Raw genomic sequence first — 19,593 nt, 5'->3', positions numbered from 1 at the left:
TTTATATGTTTGGAATATAGGCATATCATTATATACATTTAGCAGATAAAGCAGCTTATGTTTTACTTTCCTGAATATAAAAGTCATACAAACATGTGAGAGAAAAATGGGATGGCATAGATAAGTATAAAAATGGGGCCAGGTGCAGTGGCTCTCGCCTGTAATCCTAGCACTTTAGGAGGCTGTGCCTAGAGATTCGCTTGAGCCCAGGAGTCAGATGCTGCTCTGAGCTATGATCACACCACTGAATTCCAGCCTGGGCAACAGAGCTAGACCCTGTCTCTAAAAACGAAATAAAAATGGAAAATTACTCAGGAAATGAGGACTGATGGGGACTTGTATGAGTTAGAATTTCTGCAGAATGAAAGTATTCACCTTAGGCTGAGCATGGTGGCTCATGTCTATAATTCCAGCACTTTGGAAGGCTGAGGTGGATGGATCACTTGAGGTCAGGAGTTCAAGACCAGCCTGGCCAACATGGTGAAACTCTGTCTCTACTAAAAAATATTAAAAATTAGCTGGATGTGGTGTCTCATGCCTGCAGTACCAGTAACTTGGGAGGCTGAGGTGGGAGAGTCATTCAAACCCAGATGGAGGTTGCAGTAAGCTGAGATCACACCACTGCATTCCAGCCTGGGCGACAGAGCAAGACTCTGTCTCAAAAAAAATGAAAGTAAAAATCAAGTATTCATCTTAAATCACTTCAAGGGAAATTCCTCAAAAAACACCTATGAAAATAGCAACATAATGGTTTTTGGCATTATTACACTTCACTAGAGTTCTGAGTATCCTGGGTAGCTTCACTAACATTATTGAAGAAGTTACATTCTTTCAAATGTAATGTCTAACAAAAAAATTGGAATAATTGTTTTCTTTTTTTTATTTTCTGTCCCTTTTTATTTTAAAACTACAAGTTCATTTTGAAGTGAAGTATTCTAACTCATATAAATAGAGAACACAGAATAAAAGACTATTTCATTCTAGGGCTCAGCAACAAAATGGCATGACCTTTGTCCTAAGAGTTTGATTTTCAGTAAAATTTCTTCATAGAGTTTTCTAGCAACCGAGTGTTTGGAACATTAAAATGTGGGAAAATTTTACTTGAGGGCAACGCTGCTTTCTAGGATATGGTCCAAGACATTTAAAATGAATGTTGAATAGGGCCTTTTATAATAAGTTTTACTGAGTATTGCTAGATCCACACCAAAGTCCCCCAGGGCCCAGGGCTACATCATAGTCTCATATTCCCACCATTGCGGCAGATACATTTTTGTTGCATTGGGTTGAACTGAACATGTCATGCCCTCTGTCTTTTATGGAATAAAGAACTGAAAGACTATCACATGGTATTTCAAGGCAATATTTTTATCCAGCAATTTTTTTTTACATATTTTGACATTTTTCACAACCTCAAGCAAGAAGAAATATATCATCCAGCAAATATAGCATCCAGTTTCTTCCTGAAGACTGTGAGCCCAGCCAGGGCTTGAAGACGGTGAGCCCTAGAGTGGTCCAGGTGCCACTGTTCACCTCCCTGGAACTCAGACCTAATTCTGTTCTGATCCTGGTAACTGAGACCGGATGTGGAAATGGAGAATGAGCGCTTTGGAGGTAACCCCTTTTCCTTGAGAGCTTATGGGGAGCACAGCTACTCATATACCTTTGACCGAAGACCGGTCCTCCTCTATGGGGGATGGTTGTCCTCTTCAACCAAGCATACAGCTTTTGGAGGGACGCACGTGGAGCAGTGAGGGAGGAAGGAGATACCCGCTTAACCAGCCAGATCAACCCTGGAGATCAATGGGGTGACTGATGTCACAGCCAGATCACCCAGACATCCCCCTTTTCCTACCTTTGATTCCAGCCACCTCAAGAAAACCAGAAGACCTCTGGCTGGGGTGAGAATGCAGGATGGAGGTCAGTTTTTCTAAATGTAAACTCTCATCCTAGAAGGATCAGCTCTAAATAAGGCATCCAACTTTTCTGAGCCTCCGTTACCTTCTATGTTAAGTGGAGATAAGAATAACTACCTCAGGCCAGGTGGAGTGGCTCATGCCTGTAATCCCAGCACTTCGGGAGGCTGACATGGGAGGATCGCTTGAGGCCAAGAGTTCAAAACCTGCCTGGGCAACACAGTAAAACTCCCATCTCAACAACAAAAAAAACCCAAAAAACACCCAGACATGATGGCATATGCCTATAGTTTCTGTTACTTGGGAGGCTGAGGCAGGAGGATTGCCTGAATCCTGCATTCAAGGCTGCAGTAAGTTGTGATTGCATCATTGCATTCCAGTCTGAGTAACACAGTGAGACTTTCATCGCAGGAAAAAAAGATCTACCTCAAAGATAAGAGATTGTTGAACTTTAAATACATATGTGGATATAAGCTATCTTTTTATTTTTAAAATAGCCGTTACCTTTACCTCATGGTCCAGCTTTCATTTAATGGTTTGCAAGTCAGCTTCCTATAGATCCTTTAAGGACAAGAACTGTCTATAGCTTTTTTTGTCCCCCTAATTCACAGGATCTAGCAGAATCAGTGATGCAGAGAATATCAGGAAATGTTAGCTGAATGGGATGAATTTTAAAATATTGCATATATATTTTAAATTTGTATAGCTTTGTATAGAAAAAAAAATCCCTTTGTTCCAAGAGTTAAAGATGAATATGCTATATACCTGGCAGTAAGTTTAGATTTCAAATGTTCTTGTTCCAGATTTTATCCTCTACACTGAGAAATGCCATTTAGCTTTATCTCACCTCCTACTGAAATCTCATGATGCCCTTAGTACCTCAGTAATTAGGTAGGGGTCTAAACTAGCAGCATAGGGCCTTTCTCAATGCCCATAACCTGACCTTACTGACATATTCTAACAAGATACATAAATTTTGGCCAGATGCAGTGGCTCATGCCTGTAATCCCAGCACTTTGGGAGGCCGATGCAGGTGGATCACTTGAGGTCAGGAGTTTGAGACAAGCCTGGCCACCTGAGGAAACCCCATATTTATTAAAAAAATACATTAAAAATAGTTAGTCAGGCATGGTGGTACATGCCTGTAATCCCAGCTACTCAAGAGGCTGAGGTGGGAGAAACACGTGAACCTGCCCGGTGGAGGTTGCAGTGAGCCGAGATCATGCCACTACTGTGTGACAGAGTAAGACTCCATCTCAAAAAAAACAAAGTGTTTTCATTTGGGTAAATACATAGGAGGGTAAGATTGTAGGTCATATTTGTGGGTGTGGGTTTTCTTTACAAGAAATTGCCTGCTGGGTACAGTGGCTCATGCCTGTAATCCCAGCACTCTGGGAAACCAAGTCAGGTGGATCACTTGAGATCAGGAGTTCAAGACTGGCTTGGCCAACATAGTGAAACCCTGTCTCTACTAAAAATACAAAAATTGGCCAGATATGGTAGGGCATGCCTATAATCCCAGCTACTGAGGAGGCTGAGGCAGGAGAATCACTTGAACCCAGGAGGTGGAGGTTGCAGTGAGCAGAGATCGGGCCACTGCACTCCAGTCTGGGTAACAGAGCAAGATTTCATCTTAAAAAAAAAAAAAAAAGAAACTGTGGAAGAGTTATACTACACTGTCTCACATTTCCACCGGAAGTGTAAGAGAGTTCCAGCTTCCTCAACAACAATTGTTCCTATCTGTCCTCCTGGTTACAGGCATCCTCTGGGTATGAAGCGGTATCTCTTTGTGGTTTTGATTTGTATTTCCCTGATGACCAATGACAGCGAAAATCTTCCCATGTACTCACAGGCCATTCGTATGTCATTTTTGGTAGAGTGTCATTCAAATCCTTTGCCTGTTTTAAACATACTGGATTGTGTTCTTATAGAGGTCCTGTAAGAACTCTATATCTCTGGATACCAAATCTTTGAGTCATATGTTTTGCAAATCTTTTCTCCCAATTGCTGTCCCAAACTTTGAAGTCATCCTTAACACCTCTCAATCTCTTTTACCTCATGTCCAGTGCTCCCAGAATCTGATATTTCTCACCACCTCTACCCACCCACCCTGATCCATCAGCTCTCACCTGGATTACTGTGGTCACCTCTGAACTGGCCTTGCTTATCCCTCCTATCCTAAACATGGCATCCTGAGTGAGCCTTTTAACCCGTAAAGCAGATCATGTCACCTTTCCACTCAAAAACATCCACAGCCATCCCTTTACTAAGTCAAAAACTACAGACTCTTATAGAAATAGAGAAAATCCCACTTAGAATTTTTTGAAATCAGATTTGACAATAAGTTTAATAAAATCTTTTCACTAAATAAAATATAATGGATTTCAAGTGTGGCAACTAAAAGTTTTAAGCCCATTGGACACTGAAATGTCAGCAACTTTATGGAGAAAACATAAACTTTGCTAGGGCTGCCCAGCTTTCACAGAAAAGTCATCAAGCAGAATAATTCAATGCCAAAGCAGAGATAACCTTGTAATTAGCTTGCCCATGTTGGTTCACTTAAGTTAGCTATCATATTGGAAGGTATAATATTGTCAAGGAATAATGTCAGGTAATATTGGGGTTCTTACTGTTCTTTTAGTTTGACCCTTTGGGTAAATGCATATGTGTTTGTTAGGTTTATAAGATGATTAATTGTGCAGTTTTTTAAAATTATACTTTAACTTCTGGGGTACATGTGCAGAACGTTCAGGTTTCTTACATACGTATATGTGTGCCATGGTGGTTTGCTGCATCCATCACCCTGTCATCGACATTAGGTATTTCTCCTAATGCTATCCCTCCCCAACCCCGACACCTCCTGCTATCCCTCCCCTAGACCCCCATCCCCTGACAGGCCCCGGTGTGTGATGTTCGCTTCCCTGTGCCCATGTGTTCTCATTGTTCAACACCCACTTATAAGTGAGAACATGAGGTGTTTGGTTTCCTGTTCTTGTCTCAGTTTGCTGAGAATGATGATTTCCAGCTTCATCCGTGGCCCTGCAAAGGACATGAACTCATCCTTTTTTTATGGCTGCATAGTATTCCGTGCTGTATATGTGCCACATTTTCCTTATCCAGTTTATCATTGATGGGCTTTTGGGTTGGTTTCAAGTCTTTGCTATTGTGAACAGTGCTGCAATAAACATACGTGTGCAGGTGTTTTTATAATAGAATGACCTATAATCCTTTGGATATATACCCAGTAATGGGATTGCTGGATCAAATGGTATTTCTATTTAATTGCGCAGTTTTAAATTGTAATAATGTTCTCTATTGGGTATTAGTGATATACTTGTTACTGTTAATTCCTATCACTGTAACCTATTTCAGGCCCAAGCTGATAATCCTTTGTCCCAGAGAATTGTTTAAGTAAATTTCCACCATGGTCATGACAACAAAGAGGTTAGAATCAAGTCAAGCTTAATATCACCTATCTGAGTATTTAGAAATTGTCATCTCTGCCAGAAATGATCCTTTGAAGTTAATCTCAATGATTCCCAATGCCCCTATTAGAATGTATTCTCATTCAGATTATATAGTCAGAAACTAATAAAGATAAGGGCACTTTGGCAATGATTTTAAAGGAAATTTTATAATCCATTTACCTCTAATGGGGCCTAGAACTTATATAAGTAAAGGTCAAGAAACACACAAAGCAGTTGTGGATTCAAGGTGTACAAATATATCTCTGAGTCTTATGTGAAGAAACAGGATTTCTATGGTTATTTTTAAATGGGGTTAGGAGATTTTTAAATTCAGAGACTGGCGAAATTTTATTTTCCCTCTGGGGAAACTGCTTGACTTCTGGGAAATATCCATTTTGTCTAAATTTTTGTACATTGATAAACTGAATGACCATGAACTCTAATACAAAAACTGAAATCCAAAACTAGTACTGCCCTATGAATTTCTTGGCCAAAGTGCTTTCATGCCATCAAGTTCCACAATCAAATCAGATAGAAAAAAAAATAAATAAATCATAGAACCAAGACTCAAAAGCATATATTTAAATAAGAAAATGAAGTTAATCATAGCCACAAGTAAACATTGTTTTAGGACACAAAATCCATTTGCTAAATTTCTAAATATTTTATTCAAGATTGAGGAATGTGACTATTTCTACTAGAAGTATTCCAATTTGGTCTGAGTTACTGTGAAAATAAAAAGAAAGTCATAGTGTGCTCTCAAAAAATTATATCAGGCATTTTCTATCTGCTTTCTATTTTGTGAACCAGGGAGAATAACGCCAACACCCACGTGTACTCAGAGATCTAAAGTAAAAATACATAAGGGCGAGAAGAAAAACACAGAACAAAGGTGAGTTTAAGGCCATTTTGTGCCTCACAAAGATGTACTTCTTGGCATCTGGCAACACTCTCAGGCAGCAAGGTGAACTTTTTTGCCCTCAGCATCCCATGGGTGTGATATTATCTTAACCTTATACATGCTATGATCTGGCTTGAAGAGCAGAGTTTAAGAGAAGTCAGTGAGATTTATTTTGGAATATATCAAGAAAATATGGCCTTGAGACCTCTGTTCTGCTGCTTCCAAGGTCTAGACCATAACAAATGCCTTTTAAAGAGCTTTATTAAAACTACAGCTCTAGCCAACCCCTTCTCCAACCAGGTTCATGTCAACAAATGCTTCATCTTTCTCACATTAGAACAAGTAACTTCCACCTCAGGCCTAGCTAAGATGTAAGAATAATCACAGTTGTTACTTGCTGATCACCTGTTTGGATGATACAGTACTAGGGGCCTTCCATATGCCATCCAATTATTGCTCATAAAAAAAAATCTTCTCATAGGGATCAAGGGTTGAAAAACTACCTACTGGGTACTATGTTCACTACCTGGGGATGGGTACAATAGAAACGTAAACCTCAGCATCATGCAATATGCCCATGTAACCAACCTACACATGTAACCCCTGCATTTAATATGAAAGTTGAAAAGAAGCAGTCTCATGAGATACAAGTGGCTGGCCTTATTTTATAGATGAGAACACTAAGGTTCAGAAAGGTTCAGTGACTTGGTATCAAAAATTAGCAAGTGATATTGGAATTTGCACCAGATGGGTCTTTATTCTAAAGTTTGTACTTATGGTTTCCATATTCTCTTCATTATACTTGCCTTTTCAAAGACTCCTGACATTTGGACAGGGAAATGGGTCCTTTTAGCTTCCTTTAACGTGCTTCCAAATAAATAACAGCTTCAAAGGGCATACCTGCTAGACTTGAGCTTCTTAATTCTCCTTTTCATGACCGTTTCTCACATTTGGCTTCCATATCCCTCTAGGCAATGTTAGAATTGTGCCCACTCCCAGGGAAGGAGTCATTTTCACTGTTTCACGGTCATATCCCATGACCGGTTGTCCAGATCGGCTGCTACTGCTGACACATCATCATTGGCTGAAACTGATTGGTTCTTTGTTCTTCCCTCTTTGTTCTTAAAGACACTGGAGTCCTTATCAAGGTCACCAACAGGATCCATCATGCTTACTATGGTGATCAATATTTAGTCATCTTACTTGTTCTGTTAACTGCATTCCATGGCTGATCAGCCCTTGCTTGGCTTGGCTTCCAGTACATGATTCCCTGTTTGCTCCTCCTCAGACTCCTTTACTAGTTCCTTCTTATCCTCCCAGTTTCCAAATAGTGGGAAGCTCCAGCATTAGTCCTTAGAGTGCTTCTCTATCCACCTTCGCTCCCTGGATGAGCCATTCTTTAGCACAGCTTTAAATCCCTTCTATGCACTGACCACGTTTAAACTAGTATCTCCATCATCCACCTCTCTTCCCTGAACTCCACACTGCTATATCCAACTGCCTGCTTGTCTTGGATGCTTAGGAGGAAAAACAGTCAAAAACCATACCCCTGGTTTGCTTTCCAAAGCTCCTCTTTTCACAGTCTTCCTCATTTTAGTAAATGGCAACTCAGTTTATACTCTTGCTCAGGCCAGAAACCTCACAGCCATGTCAGTGTCCACCAAAGTAAAATTCATCAGCACATATGGGTGATGACTTTGTCATTTCCTGTAAGATATATACAGAATCCAAATACTTCTCACCAGCTCCTCCGTGACCATCCAGGTTCAAGCTATCATTATTTCTGACTGCAATTACTGCAGTATCTTTTCAGCCATCTCCCTACTCGAACTTTACCCCTTTCATTCTATTCTTAGCCCGACACACAGACATATTCTTTAAAATATAAGTCAGATCATGACACTCTGTTCAACACCCATTGAAATCTTCCCACTTACTTGGAACAAAAGGCTAACTCCATACAATGGCCTGACAGAATCTACAAGATTTCCCCTCTCATTCCTTCTCTAAGTCACCTCTGACTAATTTCTTCTCACTCTTCTCTGGCCTCCTTTGCTTTTCTTTAAAAGTGTCAAGCACATTCCCGCCTAAGGGCCATTGCACTTGTGGCTTCCTCTTCCTGGAACTGACTTCCCCTCTCTGTATAGGGAGGCTTTGTTTCTTTCAAATCTCTGCTTCAATGGCGCTACTTACACCTTCTCCGGCCACTCCCCAAAACCCCTACAGCCCATTGTGTCTCTGTTTCTCCATAGCATTTTCCACTTTTTGGTATATTTCATATTTTCTTGTTTTATTTTCAATTTCCTGTCTGTTTTACCTAGACTGTAAGCCCCTGACATAAGAGTGTAACTATCTGGCGAGTGAATGGGCTGTGCAATTTAGAGCTTGTTGGAACCCTCAGTAGCATCAGCTTTCCTGACAAAGCTGTCTCTTCCACCTAAACTTTAGATTTTCCCTTAGAGTCCAAATATCATATATGCCATTACCATGTATCTTCTCATTGCCCTGTATGTAGATCCTCAGCTCAATGGTGTCCTTAAGGATCCAGGCACTGTCCCTTTCCTCTTTGCCATCCTCAATTGTTAGCTGCATTCATATGATTGTCTTCTTATTGTCCCAAGGAGATTGCCGTAGTTCCAGGAGTCACTTAAAGACAAAATAACATTTTGCTAAAGAGAGCAAGATTTCCTCCTATAATCTCTTCTTCATCATTGAAATAAACCATTCCTTCTGGGAGGACTCTCAGCAAGCTTCCCTTTACTTTGTCAAATGCCCCATTTTTTAAGTGCAAGGGAGGCTGGGAAAGCAAGCTGCTGGTGTGAGCAGCCTCTGCAGTGGGATGCAGAAAGTGTGGTGGGGTTAGGGTTGGTTGTTGGATAGGAAAAGCAAGTGCGTCTGCTGCAGCATACATATTTTTAACTTCTGCGAAATTTTCCTTCTCCTGTTATTTGTCTTCTCTTCTTCTGTTACAGACTCTTGTTCTTGCTTTAGAGATACCAAAATTTTACTCTGTCTCCATGGGAATGTTAAACATAATGTTTTGATGTTTTCTTCTGTTTTCCGGTTTTGCTTTATTTTCTTGGGGTTCCTTTTTTAGTTTTTTTTTTAATTTTTATTTTGTTCTGTTTCATCTGGTATTTCATGCTAGACACTGTTCTCCTTGTTTCTAAGTGAGACATCAAAAGAGCTGATGGGAAAGAGTTATGTGTCCATCAGGGAGCAGAGATTGATGACAGATGGATTTACTAGTGGGTTCCCATGGAGACGGATGTCCTTTACACTTGGGGAGTCCCAAATGCAATAGGTGGAGGTCTTTTCTTCAGAACCATTCAGTTTCTTCAAAGAACATTCACTGTCAAACCTCAGTGCCTCACTGATGGGGGCTGGGAATGGTCACATGCCTGGCTGCTAAGGAAGGGAAATGACTGTCTCAGAATCTCATATAGAAAGTTTAGCTGGATATCCCCAAGCCTCTGTTTTACCTGGTGTCCATGTTTTTGGTACCTCTTTGGTTCATTTTTTCTGAAAAACTTATCTTTAGTTTCCTGCAATAGTGGTAGAAGGGGATGAGGTTGGGTGGGGGTGGGGGAAGCAGAGCTGTCACCTGACTTCCAGCAATGGGAGTGGGGTGAAAGACCAGTCCCGATGATCTGTACAATGACATCATCTCATTGCCTGCTGTCCCTGATATCACTGGAGCACTGAGTCTCTCAAGGCCATATTTAACTGGGTTCTTCTTTGGTGTCATTCTCTGCAGGCACTTGGGTCCAACTTAATGCTTTTAGGTTCATTATCTCTGGTTCATTATGTCATTATCTTCTCTCTTGTTCAGTTTGTCATTTGAGGTCACTTTTAATTATATCATATCATATTACATATACATGTCATTTTAGTGGAGAATGCAAATCAAATATGTGTGGTCAATATATTTTTTGTTTTTTAGAAATGGGGTTTCACTTTGTTGCCTAGGCTACAGTGCAGCAGGGATTCTAGCTCACTGCAGTCTTGAACTCCTAGGCTTACGGGATCCTCCTGTCTCATCCTCCCAAGAGCTGTGACTACAGATGCACACCACAATGCCTGGCTAATTTTTAGATATTTGTTGAGACAGGGTCTTGCTATGTTGCCCAGGCTGGTCTTGAACTCCTGCGCTCAAGCAATCCTCCCCAGTCAGCCTCCCAAAGCTCTAGTATTACAGATGTGAGCCACTATGCCTGGTCCAATCTGTCCTTTTTAAACAGACGTACCAAGACATTAAAGATTATACAACTTCAAATCTGTCAGGGACTTTACAGATCCTGAAATCCAACCTCATCATTTCACAAATGAACAAAGGAAAACCCAGAAAAATGAGTTCCTTGCCAAAGTGAATGGTGGTAATGGGGCCCTCCTTCTGGGAGGCAGTGTGGAAAGACTGTGGGCTCCATGCTCTTGAATCAGCCTGTCTAGTTCTGCATCTTAGCCCAACTCTCAGCCAGCTCTGTCTTAAACTGTCTGTGGATCACTTTCGTTACATGTAAAATGGGGATAATAAGTTGCCTAACTCATCAGGTTGTGGTGGGCACTAATGAAGTAATATTTATAAAGCACTTAAAATAGTACTTTCAAGAGTGATCAACATATTATTAGTTTAAATAAACTCAACTTTTAAAAATCCTATACTTTGTACTATTAAACTAGAAAGATATCTTAGGATATTTTAGAAATAAGTCATTCTCTTAAAAATATCCTACAAGGCTACAGTAACCAAAACAACACGGTACAGGTACAAAAACAGACACATAGACCAATGGAACATAATAGAGATCTCAGAAATAAGACCACACATCTGTAACCATCTGATCTTTGACAAACCTGACAAAAACAAGCAATGGGGAAAGGACTCCCTGTTTAATAAATGGTACTGGGAGAACTGGCTAGCCATGTGCAGAAAATTGAAACTGCACCCCACAAAAACTAACTCAAGATGGACTAAAGACTTAAATGTAAAATTTGAAACTATAAAAACCCTAGAAGAAAATACCAGTAAGGACATAGGCACAGGCAAAGATTTCATGACAAAAACGTCAAAATCAATTGCAACAAAAGCACAAATTGACAAATGGGATCTAATTACATTAAAGAGCTTCTGCACAGCAAAAGAAACTATCATCAGACTGAACAGACAACCTACAGATAGGAGAAAAATTTTGCAATCTATCCATCTGACAAAGGTCTAATATCCAGAATCTACAAGGAACTTAAACAAATTTACATTAAAGAAACAACCCCATTAAAAAGTGGATAAAGGATATGAATAGACACTTCTCAAAAGAAGACATTTATGTGGCCAACAAACATGAAAAAAAAACTCAACATCATGAATAGAGAAATGTAAATCATAACCACAATGAGATACCATCTCGCGCCATTCAGAATGGTGATTTTTAAAAAGTCAAGAAACAGCAGATGCTGGTGAGGCTGCGGAGAAATAGGAACGCTTTTATACCGTTGGTGGGAATGTAAATTAGTTCAACCATTGTGGAAGACAGTGGTGGTTCCTTGGAGACTTAGAATCAGAAATACCATTTGACCCAGTAATCCCATTGCTGGGTATGTACTCAAGGAATATAATATATCATTCTATTACAAAGATACATGCACATTTATGTTCATTGCAGCACTATTCATAACAGCAAAGACATGGAATCCACCCATATGCCCATCAATGATAGACTGGATAAATAAAATGTGGTATATATACACCATGGAATACTAGGCAGCCATAAAAAGGAAGGAGATCATGTCCTTTGCAAGAACACAGGAGCAGCTTGAAGCCATTATCCTCAGCAAACCAATGAAGGAACAGAAAACTGAATACAACATGTTCTTGCTTATAAGTGGGAGCTGAACAATGAGAACACATGGACACAGGGAGTGGAACGATATACACTGGGGCCTGTTGGGGATGGAGGGTGTGTGGAGGGACAACCTCAGGATAAATAGCTAACACATGTGGGGCTTAATACCTCGGCGATGGGTTGATAGGTGCAGCAAACCTGCATGGCACGCATTTACGGTGTAAAAAACATGCATGTCCTGCACATATATCTTGGAACTTAAAATTTATTTTTTTTTTAAAAAAGGAAATAAGTCATTCTAGTAGATGTGTTCTGCATAGAATAGTCTAAAAATACTGCTGATGGAAAAATAACTATCCCTGAAAAAGTCTATAATAATCTATCCATTCGATAGATATTTAAATTTATCCATTAAAAGAAACAAACATGGAATTCCATAATGGTTTTTAAAATAAAATATTTCACTAATCTTGTAAAATTATGAACAATTCTAACTCTTACAGGAACACCACCTCAAAGCATGTGAAATGGTATTTTATTTTGCAGATCTGTATTGACCTATACTGAAAGTAAGTAGCTTTTGCTTTAAGTATAAGAATAAAACTAGGATATGTCACTTTTCACAGTTAAGTATTTCTCTGCCTATAACACAGCAGTTACAATTAAAGGAAATAAATTGAGAACGGGGCCAAGATGCAAAACTAGACAGGCTGATTTAAAGGAAAAAAACAACAAAGATGTCATTATCACTTCCTGAGTGAGCTCAGATATTGATGGAGTAAGGAGTGTGTTTAAAAATCTATTTTTGTCCTAAGAAATTATCTTAATACGAAGATGAGGGAGAATAGTATACATTTTCATTTCTTAGATCTCTTACAAACAGGCCAATGTGAATTTTGTGAAGTTCGAGTGGCGGCAAGGCTTCTGAGCCTGCCTTCCAGCTTTCTTTCCTAATTAGAAGAGGAGCCACACCCCAAAACAACACACAGAGGTCTATAGGGCACCAAAGCCCATCCCAGTCCTTCAGCAGGGACACCTGAGAGCCACAGAGCGGAAGGAGTCATTCCCGGCTTTGATGGTCACATGCGCACCAACACTTCCCACTGCTGTATTAGATTAGCATTTTTAGCAAAAGTACTGCTGACTCATCACCAACTGCTGGTCTTTTCCTTTCCACTTCTGCCTAGTCATTCCTCTCTGTGGCGTGGGTTGTGGGGGCCCTTGACGAACTGTTGTGCCCTTTTCCTCACTGAGAGTCATCCTGTTTTTAATGACATTTTTCTCTAATGTGTCAATGTCTGTTTGAGTTCATTTCTGTTCTCTAGGAAAAAAAAAATGCTAGGCAAACAAAAAATTTCAAAACTATCCTCCAAATGAACCCCAAATTAATAAGTAGAAAAATAATTCTTGTCCTTGAAAGTTACAGATTGTAAGCATGCTGAAATTACCTAAGTGGTTAACATTAATATTGTGTTTAATAATGGCAAACTCATGCAAGAAAGGAATATACACTATGAGCTAAAATGACAATAAAACCATAAAACTCAAACTTTATTATAGTACAATGAGCATCATAAACAATTGTTAAAGGCATTATTTTTCCATAAATATTTTCCCCAAACCATTTAATAATATATCAGCTGTGTTTCTTTTCCCCCTCCAAATCCAAATTATTTCCTGGTAAATTTCCTAGCCTTTAAAGTGCATGTATTTTATAAAATACATATGGAATATGTAATTTCAAAAAGATCTTCATGGTCTTGATGCTAAATTTTATATTCTTCATCAGTTATGAAATGTTGATAAAAATAACATAAAATAAGGATAATTATTAATATTTTGCTGCCTGCAATTATTTTCCTGCAGAAAACAAGAAATTATCTGGGGAAATTAATAAAATACATCATTAGATCCTTTTTGCGAAATATCNGGCCTTGGAGAGTAATTAATTCCCTTGTCCACTGCCCTGTCTGGTCTGTTCTTCCCTGTCCACTGTCTTCCATGGACAAGTTGAGTAACACCATTGATATGGTTTGGATCTCTGTCCTCACCCAAATCTCACCTTGAATTCTAATAATCACCCCATGTCATGGGAGGGACCCTGTGGGAGGTAACTGAATCACCTCCCATAGGGTAGGTTTTTCCTGCGCTGTTCTTGTGATAGTGAATAAGTCTCATGAGATCTGCTGGTTTGATAAAGGGGAGTTCCCTTACACATGCCCTCTTGCCTGCTGCCATATAGGACATGATTTTGCCTCTCATTTGCCTTCCACCATGATTGTGAGGCCTCCTCAGTTATGTAGGACTGTGAGTCCGTTAAACCTCTTGCTTTTATAAATTATCCAGTTTTGGTTATGTATTTATTATAGCATGAGAACAGACTAATACAAGCATACTTTTTGTTTATATACATAGCATGCTTAAGTTTCAGGGGATCACAAGCTCTCAAATGATAAATGGAGGAAATGCAGAGAACAACTGAAATCTTCAGGCATCTGTTGTGATTAATACTAACACAGACACTTTCTTGTGGGTCTGACCCTTCCTAGTTTCCAGCTTCTTCCCTCCTAATTGTTAAGTCAGTTGCTCCCTATTCTATCCTATCCCCACCTCCCCTACTGGCTCAACTTCATGAAATCTCTAGGAACAAACTGGACCTTAGTTGGGGTTGGAATTCTCTGGAACTGCTAGGCAGCCAACTGGAGCCTCATGCCCAGCAACTCAATGTTATGCTTCTCATGATGGTTTTGGTCTTTCTGCTCTGTCTTGCAGAACTGAGGGGCTTTCTTCTCCTGCCAGTCCACCTCCTAGGGTCTAGAGTCCTTTTCCTCTTCCACAGATCCAGGAGACAGATGTGGTGTTAAAGGAGCTGGTTTGGAAGCCACACAGACTTCCACTTCCTAGCTGTGTGTCCTTGGGAACCCAGCTAACCCCTCTGGCCTCCATGTCCTCACCTATGGAACTTCATAAGGATCTCGCAAGGGTTTAATGAGCTAATACATGTAAACCACTTAGAACAGCAGTTGGCCATAAGTAGTCAGTGAATATTACGTTTTATTAGGAGTGGTACCTATGTATACAAGTGAGCTGATGCTGGCTACCTGGTGCTTGGAATTCTAAAGGCTACAATCTTTCACCCATTTTTTTTTTTTTTTGAAACAGAATCTCCTTCTGTCACCCAGACTGGAGTGCAGTGGCACAATCTCAGTTCACTGCAACCTTCCCAGCCCCCTGAGTAGCTGGGATTACAGGCACCCACCACCATGCCCAGCTAATTTTTGTATTTTTAGCAGAGGTGACATTTCACCATGTTGGCCAGGCTGGTCTCAAACTCCTGAGATGAAGTGATCTGCCCAGCTCAGCCTCCCAAAGTACTGGGATTACAGGAGTGAGCCACGCGCCTGGCCATTTCATCCATCTGTCAACTACTTATGACCTCTGTTGCACTGGACTTCAACTCTCATCTGTAGCAGAGTGAGTCCATTCCCCAAGACGCCCGCTCCAGGGCTGGGTCCTGTTCCTGGTCCTGGATTCAACCCCAGCCTGTTGCAGTCAGCTGAATTCAGCACAGCTCTGTCCGCAGGGTGATCTCTCAATACTTGAGTGCTGCTATAATTTAATAATTACTTTTGCATCATTCTCTTATTTTATTTCTTAGTGTTTGCTTTTCACAAGAAAAAACAAACTCTAACTAGAATCTCTATAGAGAACTAAATTTGAATATAAAGAATGTATATTAAGAAAATGCATGGATATGTATAAAATAAAACGATTGTAAGGAGTGATAACGCAAACTATTCGGATTAACCTTATTACATAAATGGGCTTTGGTTTCACTTTACAAAAAGTGTTTCACTTCATAGAATTACTATCTCAGAGTAAACTTGCCTAGAGCAATGCTAGGTGATCTCTTTTTAGGCCAAACTAGATACTTGTTTAATGCCAAGTTTCTTTATCCATACCCTGCTGAAAGCCCATAGTAAATACATCTTAAGAACCACAAGTCAAAAAGAAAACAGGTCCATCAATACACTTTGTTTCAGTACACATAGAAACAAGACAGATGTTTCGACGTCTCTATCCAGAGGTCACATAGATATTATGTTCTGGTTTTCATACATACTTTTGATTAATTTTTAATGATTTATGTGAACTGATTCAAACCACCCATGCCTATTCCTGATTTACTCTTTAGTTAATAACTCTCCCTTTGAAGTCTGCAAAAATGTTTTGAGGATGTTAAAAATTACTTTAGACAGTAACATGGAAAAAATCTATAGCTTCAAAGGAAATACCCAACTGTTTGCAAAAGAGTATTGAAGTGGTGTTACAGGACCCAACATTTTTAAATGACGAGAGTAAGGACAGTGTTTTCTGTTATATTTCAGCTGTTTGAACACTTGCAAATGAGATTGCTGAAAAAGAGGGTTAGCAACTTTCACTAACTCCAAGTTACACACTTTTTTTGTTACATTATAATATCTCCCAAATCAAGATACATCTTATATACAATCCATGTCAAGTCATGGCTTAATTTAGAGCATTTTTTCTTTCTTAGTGGTATATAAAGTAACAATCTATGATGTCTTTAGATTTAATGAAATATGGCAAGTTTAAGAATTTTTTTGGTCCCTGATCTTCCCTCTTCTATTCCTTTATTTTCTTCTACTTTCCTATTCCTTTATTTTTCTCTTTGTTTTTATTAAAAATGTGTGTGTGCATGTGCTTACCTATAATCCTGCTTTCCACCCATCTGGCACCCCCTAAAACTAAGGAACTCTTCTGTCTTCAAAGACTTGGATTCTTTTTTCCTCACCCTAAGGCCAAGGTGAAACTTTGCTAAAGACAGATTTCCTGTTTCAAAAAGAAAAGGAGGCTTTCTTTTTCTTTTTTTCTCTTAAGACAGAGTCTCACTCTGTCACCCAGGCTGGAGTGCAGTGGCACGATCTCAGCTCACTGCAACCTCCACTTCCCGGGCTCAAGTGATTCTCCTGCCTCAGTATCCCAAGTAGCTGAGATTACAGGTGCCCACCAACATACCCAGCTAATTTTTGTATTTTTCGTAGAGATGAGGTTTCACCATGTTGCCCAGGCTGGCCTCAAATTCCTGACCTCAGGTAATCCGCCTCAGCCTCCCAAAGTGCTGGGATTACAAGCGTGAGCCACCGAGCCCAGCCAAGAAAAGGAGGCTTTCAATTCCAGGCACCCTTGTTACTCGGAAACAGTTTAGCAAAAGTTCACCCTGGCGTACAGTGAAGACTACTCACTAAAGCTAAAGACACTGGACCTGGCTTATCCATTCTGCTTCTATTCCTCACTAGCACAGATTATCAAGGGCTGACTGATTTAAACCCTCCGTTCTGAAATGTAGGAATGAGAGAGAAAAAAATGTATTTAGCATTTCTCTTCCCTCAAGGGAGTAGGTTTGTGGCTAACTCTTAGCTCTAATGAGCTTCTTTAATACGAATGCCGGCTTCTCCAGGGGCTCACATACCCCTGTGTGGCAAATCTCTCCGCCTACTGTGGTTACACTGTGAGTTGTATTTTAGCTCCAAAAATCTCTTGGTGTTACCAACATGAAACTCCAAACTTGATTAATTCAGTAGTAGATACAAAATACGAAACAGGTAGCCTTATTATATTTGTATTACAGATAATGAAACAGAGATCTGAGATGTTTGGTAACATGCCCAAGGTCAAGCAGTGTGTAAGTGGTGGATCTAGTATTTAAATCTAAGTTCAATGCCAAAGCCCAATAGAGATGTGTTGAGATAAATTAGGCTAAAAGGAAGGACATTTGACCAAATGAATAAGCATTATTTTTTCCTGAGCGTAATTTTGACATTTACCCAACCCAGTTAAGTCAGCTTTTATAATTGCTGGAAGAATGTCAGTATCCATAAATAGACAATTACCCTAATATGTATAAAACCAGGTTGTGTCCTGATCACCTTGGACACATGTTCTCAGGATCTCCTGAGAGCTGTGCCTCAGGCTATTGGTCACTCATATTTGGCTCGGAATACATCTGTTCAAATATTTTACAGAATTTGACTCTTTTCATCGACAATACACACAATATGGATGAATGCATTATGTTATGATTTATGTATTTACTAAGGCTATATATGATTACATTTGTAGAACATTCTGGAAAGGGCAAAACTTTAGGAACAGAAAACCTATCAGTGGTTTTCAGGACTTAGGCGTTCACGAGATGACTATGAAAAACACAGGGCATTCTTTGTATTGTTAAGGAAACTTTTCTATATCTTGATTGCAGTGATTTACATGATTGTATGCATTTGTTGAAATTCACTGAACTGTAAACTAAAAAGGATGGATGTTGCTGCATGTAAACTATGGCTCAATAAACCTGACTTTAATTTTTAAAAGATTTTAAAAGGTTTTCTAAAATGCTGTTAACCAGGAACAAATACAGTAAGGGTCAGGGCCAACTGAATGAGAAAAATCTGGTAAGAAGGAAGCACAGGGGTTTAACCCAGAAAGAAGAGAATCTAAAGAGAGAAAAAAATCTCAGGAGAAGATAAAACCAAGAAATTAGAGTTGAGGTGTCTTCAAAAACCAGCTTTACTCTGGTCTGAGAGGTCATCAGGAAAACGCGATGTTCTTAAGAAATCAGAATTAATTTCCAGCTTCTCTAGCTAGAACTGAGGCAACTGAGAGTCACATGAGGAATAGGGAAGACAGATTGGTGGCCCTGAAGACCGCGGTCCCCTGGTGTACACGCCCTGCATAATCCTCTTCACTTGAGTGTGGGTAAGACTTGTAAACATGGTGGGAATTCATGCCAAAGATTAGGTGACTAGTCAGGTGGCTTTGAGTTCATCAAAGGCCGGTTACCTGGGTGAACAAAATCTAATCAGGTGAGCTTTAAAAGAAGGGCTAAGATTCTTCCATCAGACTTGAAGAAGCAAACAGCTAATGGTGTTGTGAACGATCTGTGGGGTAATTGAAACAAACAATCAAGGACAACCCCTAGGAGTGGAGAATCTACCAACTCTAACCTACAGTCAACAAGGAAATGGGAACTGAGCTGGCCAACAACAGCCAGTGATCTTGGGAAAAGAACCGCAAACCTCAGATGATATCAAAATCCCAACTAACACATTGATTTCATCCCTATAAGGCTCTGAGCTGAAAACTTAGCTACTCCATGCCCAGATTTCTGATCTACAGAAACTTTAAGATAATACGTGTGTATGTTGGTTTGAGCCACTATGTTTGTGGTGAGTTGGCCACACGGCAATAGAAGGCCAATTCGGAGAGTGATTCATGAATTAAAATGTGTCAGGTTAGTTTTAGTCAATGGGAATATTTTAATGTTTTGAATCCAAGAGGTCCTCACCCAACAGCAACTTATTTTTAATGTTTTACTATGGAGTAAATCAAAAAGCATCAAAAAGAGAGGAGGAGGGAGACTAAGGAAACAACAGCTTTTTTTTTTTTTT

The 19,593-nt window shown here is 39.7% G+C and overlaps 1 protein-coding gene across 2 annotated transcripts in view; it reads right to left on the bottom strand.

Annotated features, from left to right (window-relative positions):
* Positions 1–19,593, bottom strand: part of PRTFDC1 (phosphoribosyl transferase domain containing 1) — a 96,131-nt gene that overhangs the window by 58,194 nt on the left and 18,344 nt on the right. The gene's annotated exons all lie outside the window — the stretch shown is intronic.

This window comes from Cebus imitator, unplaced genomic scaffold, assembly GCF_001604975.1.
Source record: "Cebus imitator isolate Cc_AM_T3 unplaced genomic scaffold, Cebus_imitator-1.0 Scaffold92, whole genome shotgun sequence".
Lineage (NCBI taxonomy): Eukaryota > Metazoa > Chordata > Mammalia > Primates > Cebidae > Cebus > Cebus imitator.
The sequence above is the reverse complement of the archived record's forward strand: the minus strand, read 5'-3'. Positions and strand labels throughout refer to the sequence as shown.